The sequence below is a fragment of the Calidris pugnax genome, unplaced genomic scaffold, assembly GCF_001431845.1.
Source record: "Calidris pugnax isolate Ruff unplaced genomic scaffold, ASM143184v1 scaffold209, whole genome shotgun sequence".
NCBI lineage: Eukaryota > Metazoa > Chordata > Aves > Charadriiformes > Scolopacidae > Calidris > Calidris pugnax.
In genome coordinates, this window is record NW_015090978.1 from 2069396 (window position 1) to 2083892 (window position 14497).

General features: G+C 36.6%; 1 protein-coding gene across 3 annotated transcripts in view; it reads right to left on the bottom strand.

Moving 5' to 3' along the window:
- Positions 1-14497, bottom strand: part of PRR16 (proline rich 16) — a 187134-nt gene that overhangs the window by 98318 nt on the left and 74319 nt on the right. The window lies entirely within an intron of this gene.

Below are 14497 nucleotides of genomic sequence, written 5' to 3' on the forward strand. Positions count from 1 at the left end.
CCTAAATAATCACCAGGAAACAAAAAATACCATTGTGCCTTTTGAATTTCAACAGCAAAGGAGGAAGTGAGGTGGGAGGAATCAGGTACTGGGAAGAAATGAGAGGAATGTGCGTGGTCTCAGCCCAGAAAACAGGAAAATGGGAATAGAAGTCCCCTGCTCTGGAGAAAAGCTAATAGAAAGTTTTCTGTGTTTCTCTATGTGCATCTCTTCACACAGGAAACATTAAAAGTGTATGCAGCAAGGTCAGCCGAGGGGAATGCTTGTAAAAAGCACAGCAGATTGGGGCATTTAAAAAATAAGCTTGACAAAGCATTAACAAGATCTTATGCAGTAAAATTTTATGCAGGAACATCACAAATGTCTTAATAAGCCTGATTTCCATAGGCTGGGGTCAGAGTGCAGTGTTGATTATTACAGGACTACTTTTATGGTAACAGCATAAATTACTGCAATTCCATGTTTAGATCAGTACACTGAATTCACAAATAGGCATTTATTCATTCATAAATACTTGTGATTATAAATGACCTATTTACTCAGGGAAGTTTATGAAAAGAAAATCCAATGAGTTCATCTCCAAAAATACTAAGAACATCAGTACATAAATTTTCCTACAAACATGCATCTTGCAAACTCAGAATAAAATTTCTTTGCTGCACAGAATCAATGACAGATTATTGCCCACCACAGGAAAGCCAACTCAGACTAATCTTTATTTATTCTTGATGTTCCTTACTGCCACTTTCCAGCTAGAGCGATAGGCTGCAACACCAATTTGTTAGAAAATATCTAAGTTTTACACGTATCTTCACAAAAAACCGCTTAGCTTGGTGTGGCATGTCTTCATGGCACAAACCTACTGAGGGTGGAATATTCCCTTATAACTTCTCTTATATTTATTTTTCTTCTTTTTTAATTTATTTTTCTTTACCCCTAGGTAAATTCAACAACGCCCAGAATCTTCCCAAAATAGGTAAAGAAAAAGATAACTAAAATTTCAACAGTTGTTATGTCATAAAGGCACCGTGCTGCTTCTATTTTTCCTTCAGTAAGATTTAAAAATTAGAATCAGAGGAAAACCCTCCACCACTTTTTGCTTTGAGATGAGTAAGCTCTTTATCACAGTAGCTGTTTCCAAATAAATGCTAACCGCACATGTGACATTAAATTCTGTGAACACTTCAATTGGATTGCACCTAGCTGAAATGCACACATTCACCCCTTCTCTCCTTTCTTTTCTTCTCCCCCTCCTCTGTCACTGAAAAGGACATGTTAGAAACCCAGCAGGGAGGCTCCCAGCACAGGACAAGCAAATCCCCAAACCAAGTGCGCTAACAAGGTAAAGAAGTTCAGTTGCAACAAGAATTTAGTTACTGGCAGCAGGAAGCCAGTGAATAAATCAAAAACGTACTGTGTTTGGACTGATGTGCTTGGTTCTGGCCCCTCATCCTAAAGATGACACAACGGAAATAGAGAAGATGATAGATAGATAGATAGATAGATAGATAGATAGATAGATAGATAGACAGACAGACAGATAGCTAGATAGGCAGGCAACAAAGGTAGTGAAACTGATTTTTGCACAGAAAAAAAAAGAAAAACCCTAAATAAATTAAACCTAAATAAAGATTCTTCAGCTGGAAAAAGCAACAGCTGAAGGAAGACATAACCAAATCATAAACTGCTATTCACCAGTACCTTAGCATGAATGACTAATCTTTTTCCTACTCACCACCACCAAGGTAAAGATTACTCACACACTCTCATAATGCGGAACGCAAGGAGGATTAAATGAAACCATCAAGGTGCAATTTCAAGACACAGCATAACTGGAATTCTTCCCTTGGTTAAAACCAGTCATTCTTTCATATTTCCTACACTCCTCTACAGTTCAGAAAATCCTTTAGAAAAAGTTGAAGTGGAGCTTGAATGTTTTCAATAGATTATATGCTCTGCTCCAGTAAATGGTTTCATAGCAGGTGGAGGCAGGGGGGGGAAAGACATACACAGTATTATAATTCAAGAAAACTGTTAGCCTCCCTGTTCTCTTCCAATCACACATCTTTCTTTGTCCTTTCTCCTCAAAAAGAAGATGCACGAGTTACTGAATAAAGCTGAGAATTTGGGGTAATTAAGGACATCTAATTAAGGACATACAAGATAAAGCTTGATCTAAGACTGGTAGAGTCACACAATCCTCTTATGTGAATAAATGTAAAAACTTGCAACAGGAGGGATTAATGAAACATGAGAGGGAACATAGATGCAGATAGCTAGGATGAATTGCAGACAAGTATCTTTTCCAGATTACACCCCTTTGGCATTTTCCATGAAAAGAAAAAAAAAACAACTCCATTGTCAAGAGGTAAGACGATGTGAGGAAACGTAATGATTTAACTTGTGTGTCCAGCAGGCCCTATCAGCTACTCTCCTTGAGTACATGCAGCCTAGAGACAGATGACCATCAGGATAAAAGGATGTTTATCAGATGTTAAAATTGAAGAATCAAATATATTTGCATGAAATTTAAAGCTACCAACTGATATTCTACATTTCTTCAGACATTATGAGATACAAGCAGCTCACTGTGATAAAGTTACGTGCAATTTCAGTTCATCTGCAATATCAGCACATTTAGAAACACATATTATATAAACACTCAAAAAAACCCCAACTGTTGAGATACAAGAAGAGCGCTACTTATAGTACATTTGCTTTATTTATTGTATATATTGTAACATTAAATCATGTAAATTAAGCCACATCTTAAGGGAATACAATTATTTTGGGTTAACACAGAGAGGTGAACACATGCTTTTATTTTTCAAACACTTTTGATTGGAGGCTTTCATAGTAAGAGACTACCTAGCACAAAACATACTAATTTTCTTGCCTTTTTTTTTTCTTTAATGGAGAGGAGGAAATGGAAAGAATAAAATAGTGAAAGAGTATTTTACTTAAAACCCCAGCAAGTTGTTAAATACTGAATACCAAAATTTAAGATATACATACTTCTGTTCATGCCGCTTTTTTTGCTAATTTACTCAAATCCCTATGCACTTTCCTTTCAGGTTTCTAGTTTTTTGTGTCTTTTGGAAGACTTTAAATCAAAACCATGCCTCAGAACAACAGAACACCGGAAATCTAAATTCAAGGCACTGAGCTGATCACACTCAGACAGCTCAAACTTAATGAAGAGAAATATTTAAAAATAAAATGTCCCAGTTGAATGAAATCAAATTAGTCTAATTTGAGAGTCCCTTTAAGTCTGCAGAGTATACCCTTCGCCTGAAATTCAAACAGACTTCAGACAACAACAATCTGGAGGTTATTTTATGCCATGTTGTACTCAACCACCAGGTAACGCAAACTCAGAACCCTCTGCCACTGAAAACTCTCATCTCTGTGGATATCTCACAATTAGTCAAACCTACCTCCTGCACCACCTCCCACATTAACCTTAAAGGATAAGATATTTACCTGTTTCTTTTGAAGCAATGAAAAATTAATTTTTCTTCTTCCATGAAGAAACTAAAACAACACGTGCAAGTGCATTAGCAACCACTGCTTTTATGAGGGTGGGCAAAAGCAGTGTGCCAGTTCCCTTTTGGATTCTACTCCAAAAAACAATCAATCATTACTACTCCTTTAGTAGCAATAGTATTTTTGATGGAGCTCATGCGTGTTAAGGAAGAAGCCTTAAAAGAATTAGCTTTGCTTGAAACAAATATCAGGATGTAACAGTGGAAATGAGGGGAAAAAAATACTTAGAAATATTGAAAGGCAATATTGTAGTAGGGATGATTCTAAAAAGAAAACTCAGGAAGGCATCCTATACAAAAATACTTTTTTGGACTTCTACCATTTGCGATTATGAATATTTTCTATATCTACAAATATGCACTGAAACACAGTATGTATAATCCTGAGTGAATATCTTGGGATTTTAACTCATGCTCAAAAGCCACAGAAATCAAGCTCCAAAAGCGTTCCTGAAAGTACGTTCTTGCAAATTTATCGCATAAGGTATTTCTGGAGATCCATGTGGTTTCCCATTTAACCAATAGTAACTACAAATCAGCAGTTAAAATAGTAGTTACAATAGTTACTACACAGTTTTGGCTGTGAGAGGGATGGCTGGGAAGTCAGCATCATCTCCTGCTACCTCAAACTCATGAGTCCTACTGGATTTACTGAACCTAATAATGCACCTGCCACACTAGAACTTACAGAACAGTTTTAGAGACAAGCAAAGTTTTATTATAACTCTTTTCTTGTTAAATTTTGTGACAGAAGGATGACAGTGCTCTAATTGCCTATTTCCTAATGCATCTAAATGAAAAAGTAAAAATAGCAAAGCTGAATAGTAACGATGAGGTGCCTAGGGAAGATCAAGGGACCATCCACCCCAGTTTACTCCTCTGTATTTTCCATTTCCATTACTTTTTAACGCTGAGGGTCTACAGGCTGAGGATACAAGGACTAAGGATCAATTTATAGAGTTCATAATGTGGCCTGGGATCACGTAGTGAGACTTTTGGAACACTACAAGAAAGCTGGTATTTTATAAGACTTGATGAAAGACAAGTTGATGACATGAAAAGATAAAGACATTGTAAGAAACAAGTACATTCAATTTGGTCTCCCAGGTGTCTTCTATACTACTGATGAAAGTGCAATAATTTCCTAGACTTTGTCTTACAGCTGGTAAGTTTCAAGCTACCCTTTTTCCACAGAACAGCAGCAGTTCTATAAACACAATTTCTGTACTTCTTCCACTTACCCTTTATGCAGCAGAGGGGAAGAAAAATGTTCCTCCTGAAACTTTATCTACATACCACTGACAAGAGGAAAAAAAGAAATCAGTAATCTCGATTGCTGATTCCTTTTACTCTAAATTCACATCAGTAAAGCCTGAAGATTCTTTTCACTATTGTTTATTATGCCTTTACTTGCCTAACTTGTTCTGAATTAGTAACACTCTGCAAACTAGCTTTGAGAAAAAAAATATTTATTTCCATTTTAAATGCCATAATTAAGTAATACTATCTTCCAGGAAAATTCTTCATGAAAGGAAGAATGGGGTGCCTTGGCTCCAATGTACAGCAATAATCCCTAAAAGATGGATGTTTCAGGATGATTATTACAATCAAATAAAAAGCATTCAGATTTTAACTATGAAGTCCCTCTGCCTCTCACATGGAAGAAGGACTTTAAAATATTGCATTTTGATGCTTTTTTAACATGTGCTTTTCTCCACATTTGGGAAACACACAATGAGTATCACTAATACTCAAACTATGCTTGCAAGCAAACACCACAATAGCTTGAGAAAAAGAAACACAGCACTTAATACACTTGGAGGCTGATATTTTGACCATTATGGTCTGTTGAAGGAAAAACGTGACACATTCTATAATATGAAGAGCACTGAAGTACTCAAACAAATGGAACAGATAACTTCAAACAGTGCAATCTTTGCTTAGATGGACTGACTGAATTTATGAGCATCTTACTCCTTATTCACATCATGCTGATTGTAAGATAACAAATGTGATGTCTGCAGGGCTGAAACCTCCCAAGAAAGAGCTCGTCTTTCCCTGTTGTCCTACTTTGCCTGTAGCATTGTCTTCCTCATATAGCTGTGTAAGAAGGAAGGGTTTTATTTATTTTTTTTTTTAATCTTTTAAAAAGAATGTAATTGAACCCAGGTTTCCAAAATAATACTGACTGGAAAATAGGCTAAAGAGCCTCTCAGGGGTGCAGCCCCTTCTCAGCAGCTGGCTGTGCATTCAGAAATATGGATGTCCAAGTAAAGACTATCAAACTAAATAGGAGTACAAAAATGGATAGTTGGAATTTCGACTATATTAAACACTACAACTGAACTACAAAAGCTAAGAATTCTTAGCTTACATTAGAATCAACAGTCTTTATATGCCATTGTAAAATTACCGAATTAATTTCTCATGCATGGAAATAAAATGCCTCATGAAACTCTTTACTGAAAAGGCTTTTCTAATTTAAAAATTTCTAGTGATGTTAGCAAGCACATATATTTATAAATGGGAGCTGATAGCAATTATCATCCTTGATGTAATTTATTATTTGGCATTATGTATTACTTGACCTCTACAGAGAGGTCAGCTATTCCAGCTTCTGGAATTAAACGCATGAACTTCTCATCAAATAACATTAAAGAACTTTAATTTCTCCTCATAGCTGCAGGCTACCCTAACAAATGGATTTAGAAGAGTAGAACCTAATTTCAGCCAGATGCCACAGGAAAACAGCCTGTAATATAAATTCAGATTATTTACTATTTGCTGATGTTGAATTCCATGAGTAGGCGAGCTTATTTTCAAGTTATAGTAGATCTCCCCTCAGCTCATAGCCATTGGGCTGCTTTACTGCAGTGGAATAACTGACATTTTCTCTCATCCAGCAACCTGTTACTTAGTTACCCCTCTGAGAAAGGTGTCTTTAAATTCAAAAATCTTCTTGGTTTGCACAGTAGCCAACATTGTGACCAACAGCACTTCTAGCTGCACAGAAAATGAAAAAAATTTAGCAGCTTTTCGTAGAATATGTGATATTTCAGTTGAAGACAGAAAACAAACAAAAAAAAAAACAGTGCATCTAACCAAGTTCACAAACTGACAAATGGAAAGTCTCAAAATCACAAAGAAGTTAAATTTTGCAAGGATGTATTCACGCTTGGTGCTCAGGAAAAAACACCGAGCTAAACACGCAGTCAAAAAGCAAGTGTAAGAAGATGGGAGAAGACCTGAAATTTCAGGTACAGGGTCTTAAACACATCTTTTGCTTTTCTTCAAACTAGTATGAAATCCCAGTATCTGTCCCAGCCTCCTAGGAGGCGAAGACAACAGGGAAGTTTTATCTTCAGAACTCCTGCAGGAGGCATGCGCTGGTGGCCAGCTGTGTCACAAAGGAAGTCAGCAGCCTTCACAGCATCAGAGGGGAGAAGAAAGAAATGGGCTGTATCTCCTCCAAGACCCTGTGGCTTCCCAGGCCTGAACCTCCAAAGGAGGTACCAAAAGAGGAGCAAGGAGGTCCAAGGTTACCCAGATAGGAGTTCCATGAGGAAAGGGGCTGGAAGCTCATATGTTCTGGTGCCATGTGGTTAAGTGGCTGGAAAGCAGCTTTGCGGAAAAGGACCAGCAGCCTCCTGGGAGGTGGTCCTTCCTCTCCACTCAGCACTGGTGAGATACATCTGGATTTTAGGGCCCAGCATTGAGCTCCCAGTACAAGACAGTCGGTCTTGCTGTAGGTTTTTCTTTTGTTTAGCTTAACTGTTATTGCAAAGGATTCACATCGACAGGCTGCCTGGTTGAACAGTAACTTGGCAAATGATGAAATTCTAAGTGTTTCAGCTGTAAGAACAGAAGACTGTTAAAAAATAATTCTGTTAAATGCTTTATTCTTCTAAACCAAGTTTTAATATCATTATTAACAGTAATAAGCTGCGGTGATAAATGTAAGACTTCCCAGGAGAGTTTCGACTGAAGGTACTGTGCTGCAGTACTGCTGGAAGCAACATGTCCCATGGCATTATACATACATCCTGTCTTTACATACATTGCAGTAGGGTGGAAGTGACCTAGATCCGGTGTGCCATTTCACACATGATCCTAACCAGCTCTGATACTTGCAAGAGGAAAGGTCAGTAAAGATAGCTGGGGACAAGCCTGGGTTTCATTTATATGATAGTGAGAAGAGACGAAGTTACCAGCAGAAAGGCTCATGAAGTTAAGGCATGGATGACTGAGTCTTGCTACAGAAACAAATCAGACAAATAGGATATTACGGCAGTGGCTTCCTCTCTGAACAACTGAGAGGAAAACACTGACAGCATTTTGTACAAATAGGCAATATCTGAAAGATCTTTTAATGTTTTTACAAAAATCGATGAATCACATAATTTTAAGCAAATGTCACTCTTCTACATGCTCACTGTTGACTGGCATTGGAGGCAGGTTCTTGAGCTGAATATAGCCTTACTCAGCACAGCTGTTATATATCAATTTAGAATTCATTGAATTTGGAAAAAATTTGGGTTGTAACTTTGGATCAAAAAGCACTTGTGGCCAGATCACTGTAACAAGAACCTACTTCATAACATATCATACTCTAGATTCAATAGGTGCTTCAAGCTAATCTGAAAGGCATCTTTGGTGTACTGAAGTACTCAGCATCTATAGTCAATCATAAACCTAATCATTCTTTAACCAATCAAAACTGCCAAAAATCATTCTGATGGACCGGAAGGAGCTATTTTTATATCTATCTATATTTTTTTTTTTGGCAGGCTTAAATTGCCACATTTCTTGGACCTAACCCAATTTGAAAAGTTCAGTTCATCTTCATTACAAAAATAAACCTGTAGTTTCATCTAAGACCACTAGGCAGAACCCAAGAGACAAGCAATCCATAGTGGGGTCCAGAAATACCAGAAGGGGTCTAAATTCTGTCACGGACACAAATCTGACTCTAACATTGCTTTCCACCTGAAGAATGAAGTTAAAAACAAAACAAAACAAAAAAGCCCCCAGATTTTCTCTAACATCAATGCTATCTCATTTAGCTTAATGACAAGACACTGTACACAGCAACTGGAGATGAGACTTGATGTCTCTTTTTTAAATTTTGCTCATTTGTCTTCTGTGGTCTGGCACAGAAATGTAATGTAGCCTCTAAGTAAAATTAAGCATTAATATGAAGGCCATAAATTATCTCTCAGCCCTGTGGATTGAAAGTCTATGTATGTGTTCAGAATTAAAGAGAAAATATCTCTGGGAGTCTGGGAGTATAATTGTAGACTCACATTTTAAGATGATTAAAGCATCTTCTTCAACTGTGTGCTTGTACTGCTATTCCTCAAAACGATCACATTCCCTCAATATTGAAATTTAATTTTTTACCATTTTATTTCCACAACACAGGAGTTCCACAGGAACTCCCAGACGCCTGGAATATATCCACAAGTTTTTAACATGACTGATCCATATAAACAGATAAAATAAAAACATCTTTCAGACATACTTTCTTCCTTTCAGGATGGTTTAATTTCATCCTTATTATAAAGCATTCAACTGGATTCCTATAGGTTTTTTGAAAGACTATCTTAATAACCCTAACTGAAAATCAACAGCCATAGAAAAAAATCCATTCCGTTTCAGTTACTAGCCCAGTTTAATAAATGTCAACTTTTCTTTTTTTTTTTTTTTTTTTTTTTTTTTTTTTTGTAAAGAGAGAAGGAACATGTATTCTACAGGCTGAATTAAAAAGCCAACATGGCTATTTGCTTATGAAAAAATGAAAATGAGCTATGAATCATAGAACCTGGAAGCTGTTTTAGTCCCTAAGTATACTACTATAGCTACTGCAAAATGTTACTAGAAGTTGTCCAACTACCTTTGTTAAAGATTCTCACCATGGATCAATTAAAAATAAATTTTAAGTAAACTAAATTTTAAACTGAAGTTACTCCCTGTTCGAGGTTGATTAGAGCATTCCTTAGATTTAAATACATTTTTTTAAATCTGTAAGTATCCCCTGGTGTGTGGGGCAGCACCGCAGTGTCTCACCATCTTTGTTGCAAAAGTTATTCTCCTAAAACTTGATCATAATTTCTCTTCTTGCAATTTGCCTACTGTGCCTGATCTTTTCGTTATGGATGTCTGAGAAGAGTCTGGCTCCACTGTCATCAAAATCTCCCATTAGGTAGCAGAAGATACTCACTAGGCACCCCCTGCCCACCCTTAGCCTTCTCCTCTGCAGGACAAAGGAGCATAACTCCCTCCGTCCCTCCTCACCCCCCCATGCAATCACCTGGAAAGCCTTCTGGGCTCTGTCCACTTTGTCAACGTCCTTCCCTTACTGGGGCACGGGAAAAGTGGACCTGGGAAGCCCAGATGTGCTCTGACACACACTGCAGCACTACTAACCGCTCCTGACTTTGACAATACTGTTTGATACTACTGAAAAAACAGCTTCCCTTTAGACACCTGGCTATGGTTGGAACCCAACATTAAGTTTAAAAAAGAACAGTTACAACTGATGTATGTTACCAGGACTAATTTGATAGGTGAGAGAGGAGACTGGGAATGGCGCCAGTGGGCTGATTTTGAGAAAAATAAATCATGTATATAAAGGAGTGATAAATACAAAAACTCTTCCTCAAGCACGCCTGCCGAACCGAATTTATCAAAACAGCATTTGTCAAGGGAAAAAAAGAACAACAGTAAACACCAAGTGCAGGAGAACCAATGTGATTTACAGAGTCAGTCAGCTTTAGCCTCCATCAGGTGGAGACGTGACTCCAAGAGCAGAATTCCTAAGCCTTCGAATGGCTTTCAGGAGCACAGACCTCAGAGAACACTACTGACCAAAGAGAAGACCTTTAGACTATTATGAAGCCAAAAAGCCACAAGCACTCAGCAGTTTTCATGGTTTTACTAGATACTGTTTGTAAAGTGTTTTACCAGCATTTGCAATATACGATTCAAATGCTGTACAACCAACCAACAGTCCTTTGATTATCACATGCCTGATCAGCACTTTTGAGCACATCACAATGCCGTAACAACCGCTGACATTTTAAGAAATACAGCAGCTTGCAAAGACATACAGTGAGGTTCACCCATACAACAGATAATCTCAAGAGCAAACAATGAACTTTCTCTGCATGGATATAACAACCCAAAGCAGTAATTAAAGGGCAGCAAAGCCACACATCAGTACTCTGCTCATTTTCTAGAAATATTATTTATGTTTCATTTTTCAAAAATTGTTTCTTGGTTTTTTGTTTGATTGTTTTTACAATAGTATGATTTTCTGGGTTCAGTACATTCTAGAGATTTTCAGCAACTAAACTATTAACAATTCCCATCAATAATGTATTGAGTAGTTAAGAAATCTCTCGTTGGTACACTGGTTCATGTTTTATAATTTGCAGTAAAATTTCTTTGGGAAGTTCATTCTTATTATTTGGATTTCGAAGTATAGTCTTGTACTGTCATAGACAAGGCACTTCTAAAAGCATGGTGATATCTGCCCATGCTTCTTTTTGCACTTAAAGTTCTTGAGGACAGAAATAAATCCTTTATTTCAAAAAGCCAAAGGTTGCTAGGTTCAGTGTTGAAAATTTTTAAAGATTTAGTATTAATCAGTTTCAATCTTAAACAATTAGCACTGTTGACATGCCAAAAAAACCCCCAAAACCCTAAACAAATAAAACCCCAACCAAACCACAAAACCTCAGTGGGAAAGTATTCTCCTTACATTTCAAATAGGAATGCATGCAAGTCACTGACAGCTCCCACATTTGTGACCTTTGTGATTTCTCAATCAAAATAAAAGGGACACTTCTGCTTGTAATTTTACTGCCTTCATGTCTTCACTTTAATACATCTAATATTTACAATAAAAAATATTACTGTTAAGGATTCAAATAACAAAATAGTACATAGTTTTGAACAGATCACCTTCAATATGAGAGTTAATCTAAATTTCTTTTTCCTGAATGTCAGACACATTTTATAGTCTCTAGCCATTTATGTTCCCAGAAAAAAAAAAAAAAAAAAAAAGTTTGAAATAGCATATGTTTTTCAGACAGATTCTATTAATACAGCTTCTTAGGATGCTGGTATGCAGCACAAAGTTTGAAATTTCAGTAAGAAGCAGAATGCAGTAGTTCAGCAACAAAAATTTCTGTGTTCAAATAAGAATTTCTACATATAAAACTAAAGCAAATACTGCAATATAAAATACGTGAATGGGGTAGGATTAAAAAAATCTCAGTTTTCAACCTAGATATCCTTCTTCCCTATGCTTTCCACTAGAAATATGCTCTATCCTTTCCTTATGTAGTCAGGGCCTCTCCAAAAAGTTCAGGTTCTCCCATGCCAATGTGATTCCCTGATTCAGTAACTTATATCATCTGAAAATGAAGCACGTCATTTTCAGGACAGAAGTCAGAAATGACCTATTGTGAAATGCAGAGTTTACAAGGTAATTAGCCTTCCAAAACTCTTTGACTTTTCATGCCAACTAGAATATTATCCCATTTTAGCTTTTGATAGCCTCCGTTGGTAGATGCTGATTTTGGGGCAGAAAGTTTGTAACTGCTTTGAATTCTTCATGTTTTGACACTTCTGATTTATCATTTTTTGTCATTCCCAATTTACTGATACTGAGACACTCAAGAAAAAAGACTTATATCATGACCATATAAAACCTGCAGGATAGACGCTTAAAATTTATGTCAGTATTATTGAGGTATCTAGTATTTCCACAGAATCCTCTTAAACCTCTAACCCAGCATTCCCTTATTTTGAGAGCACTCACATTTAACCGTACCACTCAGACTAGTCTGTACACAATGGCACTTAAGTTTAAATTACATTTAAAGATCTTTAGGAAAGTTGTTACACATATTCTCAGATCTCACAGCATTTAAATAGCTGATTTTTATTTAGTGGTTTCCAAATATGTGGTTTCCAAAGCTTTCTAACCAATTTCTGTCACATTTATCTTAAATTCTGGATAATTAACAATGACAGAAAAAATGTAAGACAATATAAGGAATTCCTAAGGAAGGCTAAGAGCTACCAGTCTTTCACTTCAGAAGCAGTCTTATAGCAAGGTCTTATAGCAAAACTAGCAAGGGTTTTTTATTACCTGAACTTAGACAAGGAATCATTAAATGTTATTACTGTCTGCTTTCCTGGAAATAAATTGCATATTTATAGCCAGCATCTCAGAAACCTGAACATTATTTATCTAATCATGCACAAAATGTTAGCATCAGTGTTATTCTTCTTTTGTAAGCATCCTCCAACATTGTCCCCATATTAATATTTTAAGAAAATGTTCATAAATAAACAAAAGCCTTTTAAAATAAATATGTTGTGTTCTGATTCTGTTTTCTGTTTTTATTGAAGAAAACCATGAGTCAAAACAGAAAAATCCTTAACAGTGGTGTCTCAAAAGCAATGAGAGGTCAGAACAAAGGAGTTCAGTCTACAGAAACTCACAATGAATCATTTGCAAGACTTTCAGAATTTATCCCATTGGAACAGGAAGGAGTCAAGAGACTTAAGGCCTCCTTCCACAAGCAGAACACCTGTGGAGAACAACATTTCTGAATTTCACTAATGCAATATGTTTTCTACATTATATTCTTCAAACCTATACTGTCCCGTGCCCCCATGAAAGAATCCATATATTTGGACAAAAAAAGACAATTCCATAACCGATGTCTTGTATAGCTCTCTAAGTTGTCTGGGGAGACATACTAAGACTCAATTTACAGGGCACCAGCTAGCCTAAAGAATACAGACACGTGAAAACCCAGGGTTCTGGGTTAGACTTTTTCGGATATGAGAGGTGTGAGTTTTATTTTTAAGTGGTACCAACTGTCTTGTATAAGTACGACTGCCCCATTTACACTTGGGCTAAAATGTCGTTCCTTTAGAGCAGTCTGGTTAGCTGCTTCTCATCTGTAGGTAAGGAAGAATCAGATGGGTTGCTTTCCCTTCATCCCCTAGCCCATGGTGATAAGCTCTTTCCCATGACATCTGTAGTTGATCCACTGTTACACTGTAAATACAGGTTTAATGTACTACTAAATTCAAAGTTTTCCTATAATAACTATAACAACACAGCTCCTGCCAACCCAGACTTGTCCTATTTTACTGAAAGCATAGAAGGCTTTCAGAGAATGGTAATTTTAACAATATGCCTGATCTGTTCTGGGACACCATCTGCAATGACTGCATTCGTTTGAGAAAGAAAATTATGGCCTTTTACATAAAAAAAAAAAAAAAGGAGGGAAACAAACATAGAGCTAGAGATGCAGTAAAAGGAAAGCAATTAACAACTTCTGTATGTTGTGGGTGGTGAAATAAGATTCGAGTTTCATCACATCTGTAGAAATCCTGGGTATGAAGGACAGGTAGGGAAAAAAATACCTACAACATCCTGAGAGTTTGTAAACAGCATCAAGAAAACTAATGAATTCTATTGCTTGAGGAAGTTACAATTTCAAGAGTAAACATGCACATAAAAAACGGAAAACATGTCTTCTATGAAGCACTGCTTTTGTTCCTGTGATACCATTATCTATTCTAAAATTCAAGGATTCTTACAACAAAGGTGGGTTTGCTATGTTATACCATATTAACTTAGCAAAAGCAGCATACAAGATTTCCCAGCTACTCATTCCTGCTCAGTCCTATGCCACCTCTAATCTCTTCTTTCTAAGGCCTCTGGTTCTCCTTCCCCACAGAGTTATAAAAGCATCTATATTTTTCAGTATATAAAGAGAAATTAAGCCTGCAATTACACAAGACACACTCAAGATTACTTCCACCAGAGACCTAGTAATTTAATTTTGGTTTAACACACTTGTGAAAAGACTGCAGCTGAAAATAAATTAAAAAAAGAAAAAAAAAAAAAAAAAAAAAAAAAA